Here is a 6,303-nt window from a genome sequence, read left to right on the forward strand (position 1 = left end):
ACCTGAAGGCTGGCTGATGCATTAGGGGAAAGAAGATTTCAATCCAGTCCCTGTAAATCAAGGGATTGTCAGCCCCTACTTGTGCAAAGTGGGAAATTCAGGTTAGATACAAGGAAGAAGTTCTTTACTGTGAAGGTGGTGAGGCACTGGAACAGGTTGGCCGAAGAAGTGGTGAATGCCCCATCCCTGGCAGTGTTCAAAACCATGTTGGACAAAACCTTGGGTGACATGGTTTAGTGTGAGGTGTCCCTGCCCATGGAGATGATCTGCCATGGAACTGGATGATCTTAAGGTCCTTTCCAACCCAAACCATTCTGTGATTCTGTAATTCTATAATTCTGTGTGGTCACAGCAAGTTGTAAGATCAGGCATCACGGCGACAATGCACTGTCCTCAAACGAAAGTCGCCATATAGAAAGCATGGCAGATGTTTTATGTACCTGCTTCCTCTGACCAGGGGAAGGTTGTTAAGAGATACCACTCTGTCGTGGTTTAAACCCAGTCAGGTAATTCGTTCGCTCACTTCCCCCCCTTTCTTGCCCTCCCCCTGCTCTCGGAGGGACGGAGAGGAGAATCAAAAGAATGCAACTCCCACGGGTTGAGATAAGAACAGTTTAGTAACTAAGGTATAACACAGATCACTACTGCTACCACCAATGATAATAATGATAAAGGAAATAACAAGGGAACAGAATACAACACCTCACCACCCGCTGACCGATAACTCGCCCCCCAAGCCCGACCAAGCTCCGACCGATACCTCCTCCAACCCTGCAGTCTCCCAGCCCTTCCGGCTAACTCCCAGTTCCATCCTGGGCATGACGTGCTGTGGTATGGAATACCTCTTTGGTCAGTTTGGGTCAGGTGTCCTGTCTCTGCTTCCTCCTGGCTTCCCCTCCTCCCTGGCAGAGCATGAGGCTCACAAAGTCCTTGGCCAAACCAAAACATCTCTATCAGCTCTGTTCCCGAGCCGAAAGTCAAAACACTGCACTGCACCAGCTACCAAGGAGGAGAAACATGACTGCTACTGCTGAACCCAGGACACACTCCTTTCTAGATGATTTGCTCATATTCTTCACTTTCCTTACACTTAGAAAAGCTGCCTGCCCTGTCACAGGGAACTGGGAGGTGTTTCAGTCTCCCTCTTCTTGAAAAAAGCACTTTTGGCCTAAGTTTGAAGATGGCTGCGCTTGTTTCCCTGTTCAGCCACCTGCTTGCTCAGCCTTTCCCTGCGGGTTGTGTTTTCTGGACCTTGTGCAGCTTTTCCCTTTGCTGCCTTGACCCTGGCTGTCTCTCCTGCGGTGCGAGTTCTCAGAGCCGTACATGGGGCTCTTCACAGAGATTCCCCCCCGCCTAATGGGTTACATCCATTTACACATCCCAGTGGGATGTTTGGTTTTCTCTGTGTATGTGACAGCGTGGCACTGTTTGTGCTTGCCTCGCAGTCAGCAGGCTCCTCTCCTGCAGATTTGCTGTCTAGCAAGCTGTTTCTGCTGTGTGTTCGGGCTGTTGACTCTTCCCATCTAGTGGAAGCATCATTTGCATGGGTCTGTTGAACAGCTTTGCACACCAGTTTGCAAAATTCCTGCTGTCTGTTTGTCTTAGTACAGGACTAAGACAATAAGCCTTTAACTCATGGACCAGTTTCAGTCTATTTTGACAGAGAAACAGATGCTCCCAGGACATTAAACTCTTTCAAGTTTCCTGAAAGGTGGTAGCTGGATGGTGAGGAGGCAGGCAAGTTGTCCCACGAAGGGAAGGTTGCAGTGTGAGTTAAGTCAGTTAATGCATGCAAAAGAAAAGGAAGAACTGTTTTTGACCATAAAATATTGACAATTAATCTGTGCACATATTTAATCTACCAATTTTGTGCTGTCCCTTTGTGTTTTCATTTGAATTGTTTTCTTATCTTGCCCATAAGAGTACCTTGGGAAAATACTTCATAAACCTTGGTAATGTCAAGAACATATGATGCCTACAGCTTACCCCTTCCCACAAGGCTTGCAGATTTCTTGGAGGGGAGAGTAGGTAGGTCTGACATGCTTTTTTCTTCTTTAAAACAAACAAAATAAAGGTTATTTTCTTTTTTTCCTTGCATTCTTCTAATATGCTTCTCAGTACTTTCTCCCTGTATTTACATGAAGATTGCGGTTAATCAGAATCACAAAATGATTTGGGTTGGAAGGGACCTTAAAGCTCATCCAGTTCCAGCCCCCTGCCACAGGCAGGGACACCTTCCACTAGAGCAGGTTGCTCCAAGCCCCATCCATCCTGGCCTTGAACACTGCCAGGGATGGGGCAGCCGCAGCTTCTCTGGGCACCCTGTGCCAGTGCTTCAGCACTCTCACAGGGAAGAGCTTCTGCCTAAGCTCATCTCAATCTCCCCTCTGTTAGGTTAAAGCCATTCCCCTTGTCCTCTCCCTACAGGCCCTTGTCCAAAGCCCCTCTCCAGGTCTCTTGCAGCCTCTTTGGGCACTGGAGTTGCTCTAAGGTCTCCCCTTAAGGAGCCTTCCTTTCTCCAGGCTGAACAAGCAGTATTCAGTTTCTCCTTTTAAAAAATAATTTTGCCCTTTTCTTGTCCTTGATGTCTAACACCTCCTCAAGTATTAAGCCACTAACAGACAGCTTGACAGCCCATTCTTTATATGTCTCAGGATGAACCTCATTGAGACTAGCCTTCTGCTTAAAAATCCGACTTATTTAAGTTGCTACTTACCAGAGTTGTGGGGAGGTGGTCTGGGACAGACCCTAACCAGTCTCCACAGGGCTCACATGACTTATGAGTGACCTGGCTGGGTTTGGCGTGTTCCCCAAGCCCACACTAGCCCCTTAGCCACCTCAGCACTCTGCTGCAGGTCTGTGGAGGTGTCTTTGCTGCCTTATGGTCATCACATCAAAAGCTGTAGACTCTTACTGCAGCACAAGGTTTTTGTGTCTGGTGCACTGGGGGAAGAAGGCAGGCAGAGAGATGAGGGTTCTACATCCGTGAGGTACGTTCTTCTGTCCCATTTTCATCCAGTTAACCAGCAGATTTCTGGTCATGCAGGTTTAGAGGTTTTAACAACAGTATTTTCCTTGCATCTCCTATTTAGAAATGCAAACCAGAAAGAGAAGTCTGGTCACTACTTGCTTCTGCAATGTGGTCAGGAAACAGAATTTCACAAGCAACAGCTTTGATCATGTGCTCATCTGGGCTTTCACTTCCATTCATTGCATCCTTTTTCCTTGTGTGTTTCTAGGGAGCTTTATATGTTTATAAGTGACACCGACAGGGAGCTGAGCCCTCCTCTGCAGCCAGTGCCAGTGAGCTCCAGGGACAAGTGGGTGCAAGCTTGCTACTGCCATTGCAAACTACTCGCCTCCAACAGCAGCTTTATTTTAAAGAGTAATCCAAGCAGGGGCTAATTTGTCTTTTAATTAACTCTGTGCTCATTCCTCCTGCAGACAGTGTGCCTATGCTGCTGGGCAAAGTGAGGGGAAAGGGAGCTGCTGCTCTGGCATCCCTGGACCCTGCCCTCATGATGGGTGCTGTCTCCAGACTCGTCTTTGGGGACAACCATGAAGGCAAAGCATGGGGGGCTTCGAAGGGAAGCAGGAAGTGACCTGGTCTCTGGCCTTGTGTGTATTGTTACCTCTCCTTGTAGGAATGGGAGGAACATTCATTTCTGGAACTGTTGACTTAAGTGTGAAAATTCCCCAGAAGGGGTGAAAACATTGGGTTTATCATTATTTTAAGCATGAGAGAATGAATGGGTGGATGCTGGGAGCAGTATGGCAAACCACAAGGAGCTGTGACTTCTTGCAGTCCCCTCATGGGATGCTAATATGGGGGAGAGCTCCATTGTCCCATTTGAAAGAGAAGGGCCATAACCAATTGCTGTTAAATGTGGCAGTAATGCCTCAAGCCGTGGTCGACAGATAAAAGGCAGAGGCCGCCTGAACTGTAAAGATGTTTCATTTCCCTGGTAATGAGGGAGACCCACTGTGACAATGAAACAGAGGAGAGAGAGGCTGCGAGATGCTAATTTCTGTTCCTGCTGCCACTGCGGCTTTGATCTGAAGCAAATGCCCATTTTGAATTGCAAACGGATGCAAGTCAGATATCATCCAGCCAGTGGCTTACAGGCTTAATGAAGTGGGATGAAGCTTTTGCTTGGTGATGTTAGGAGAGGCAGGCAATTCAGGGAGGAATTACTGAAGGTCTAAAGAGACGGGAAGAAGGATGGGAAGGTTGCAGGGTAACTCTCACCGCCATCAGTGAGGCACAAAGTCCTCTGTTTTCTATCTTTGGGAAGCTGTGCCTAGGCTAAGCCCCTAGAGAAAGCTATGAACATCCTGCCCCACTATTACACATCTATATTTTAAGGCATGCTTCCTATGCAGGTAACGCAAGGCCATCCTGCTCTTTGAAGTCAGAGTGTGAACATCAATTTGGTTCATTCCCCAGGTGAGGCAAAGGTACAGGAGGATAAGTAGCTCATTTTGTGCTATCATTTGGGCATTTAATTGGTCTTGAGCAAGACAAAATTTATTACGCAACCGACAAGGCTGTTCTGGGGCAGACCCAGAGGCTCCTGGGAATGGCACCATTGAACCAGTGATCTGGGAACCTGATAGCTCATGATGGACAGCCACATCTTCTCAAGAGTAAAGATCTGACCTGTTTTGAAGAATGAATGTCTAACGGGATATTTATTACGTTTCTCACTAACACAAGGCCTAGCATCAGGCCAGAGTTTGTTGTGTATCTTGTGTGGATATTCAGAGGCTTGGATGGCTCTGCAAGCTCTGTGCTAGACCAGCTGGATGTGGGAGGGCTGAGAGACCTGCAGGCAGCTGGGAAGATTGGCCTCTGCACCAAGCACGGCAGAAATGGTCTGGTTGTTGGAAAGGGTAGTTGTGGCTTGTAAACCTATTAGATTCTTTGAAGGAGTCAGTGTGTGTCTGGGTGAGAAAAACCAGATGAACGTAGTCTGTGTGGAGCCAAAAGAGTCTTCACAATGTCCGTCATCAAAGGGTCTTATGGAAACCAACTAACAATGGGATAAAACTGGCAAAAATTTTCATAGATAAACTATTTGTTAAAAATCTTTACGAAGAAGGTAAATAGTTCTGACAGAAAAGGGAAGTCACCAGTGAGGAGACGCATGCTGCTCAATGAACACACAAATGGTCTGGAAAAGAGGATGACTACTCAGCAAAGAAAGATAGTATTAAGTTAGTCGAGGCATTAGGAACAAGGGCTGGCTCTGACAAAATACACAGGAATGTTATGAGACTGACTGATTGGGTAAAGAAAGAGCAGATAACATTGTCATCTCTAGGTGACTGTAAAGTGAAACATCCTTAAAACATCAGTCTCAGCTTCACATATAAAATGATGGGCTCTGAGCTGACCATTATTGTTCAGAAGGAAGTGAGATGTGAGAATTGCCAGGTGTACGTAACATCTGCATGATGTTCAAAGCAGCCAAGATAGCAAAGAAGAAGCTGTGGGTTATCAGGAAATGCAGATCAAAATAGATTGCATCATTTTGCTGTGGGACACTCGCTGGTAGGAGCCTCAAAACAAAATGAATGAAAAGGAGCAGGGTTCTCACACCACATGAAGTTAAGTTGGAAAGCAACTTTTTATGGGATGTTATACTATAATTTTGTTTTTTTCCAGGGGGAAACAATAAAGGAGGGAATCTACTGAGCATTACCATGAAGTAGACATCTTACTAGTACTTGAGCTAGTAATTGGTCGAGTTTGGGGAAGTATCATATACGATTGCTCTGCATCTGACTTTAAGCCTGTGCTTTTGGCCATTGCTTAGGCAAGGTGAGGAGGTAGATAGTCTGGCCATGTAGACTACTTCTTTTATTCATGTTTACTCTGTAAATAAAAAAAAAAAAAGCAAAACAGCAACAAACCACATACACACTCAAATTTTCACATTTTCTTTTCCTTTATACCCCCTAACAGGGTGCTTTCTGCACACACACCTCCACCTGAAATGCTTCTAAAAGCATTAGAATCCTCTTTTTTTCAGTAGAGTACATCATGTTAATCTATAGGCTACTAAGCAAGAAGAAGTTTTTAGATTATCCTTTCATTTTCTACAGCATCTTCCATTCAAGGACTTCACACCATCACAGTAGTGTAGTTCAGATTTTTTTCTGCTTAAGAAATGATGGAACTTAGACACAGAGGTCTGTGATGAAACAGGCAAAGAAATCAGAAATCTGCTTTTTTAGAATCTCTCTAGAGAAGGAGACAGGAGGAAAGACTGACTGTAATAGTGAGAATCAAAGGGGAAA

The sequence above is a fragment of the Pezoporus flaviventris genome, unplaced genomic scaffold, assembly GCF_033815535.1.
Source record: "Pezoporus flaviventris isolate CSIRO_AGI_PZ_B2104156 unplaced genomic scaffold, CSIRO_AGI_Pfla_v1 ptg000015l, whole genome shotgun sequence".
In the NCBI taxonomy this organism is placed as follows: Eukaryota; Metazoa; Chordata; class Aves; order Psittaciformes; family Psittacidae; genus Pezoporus; species Pezoporus flaviventris.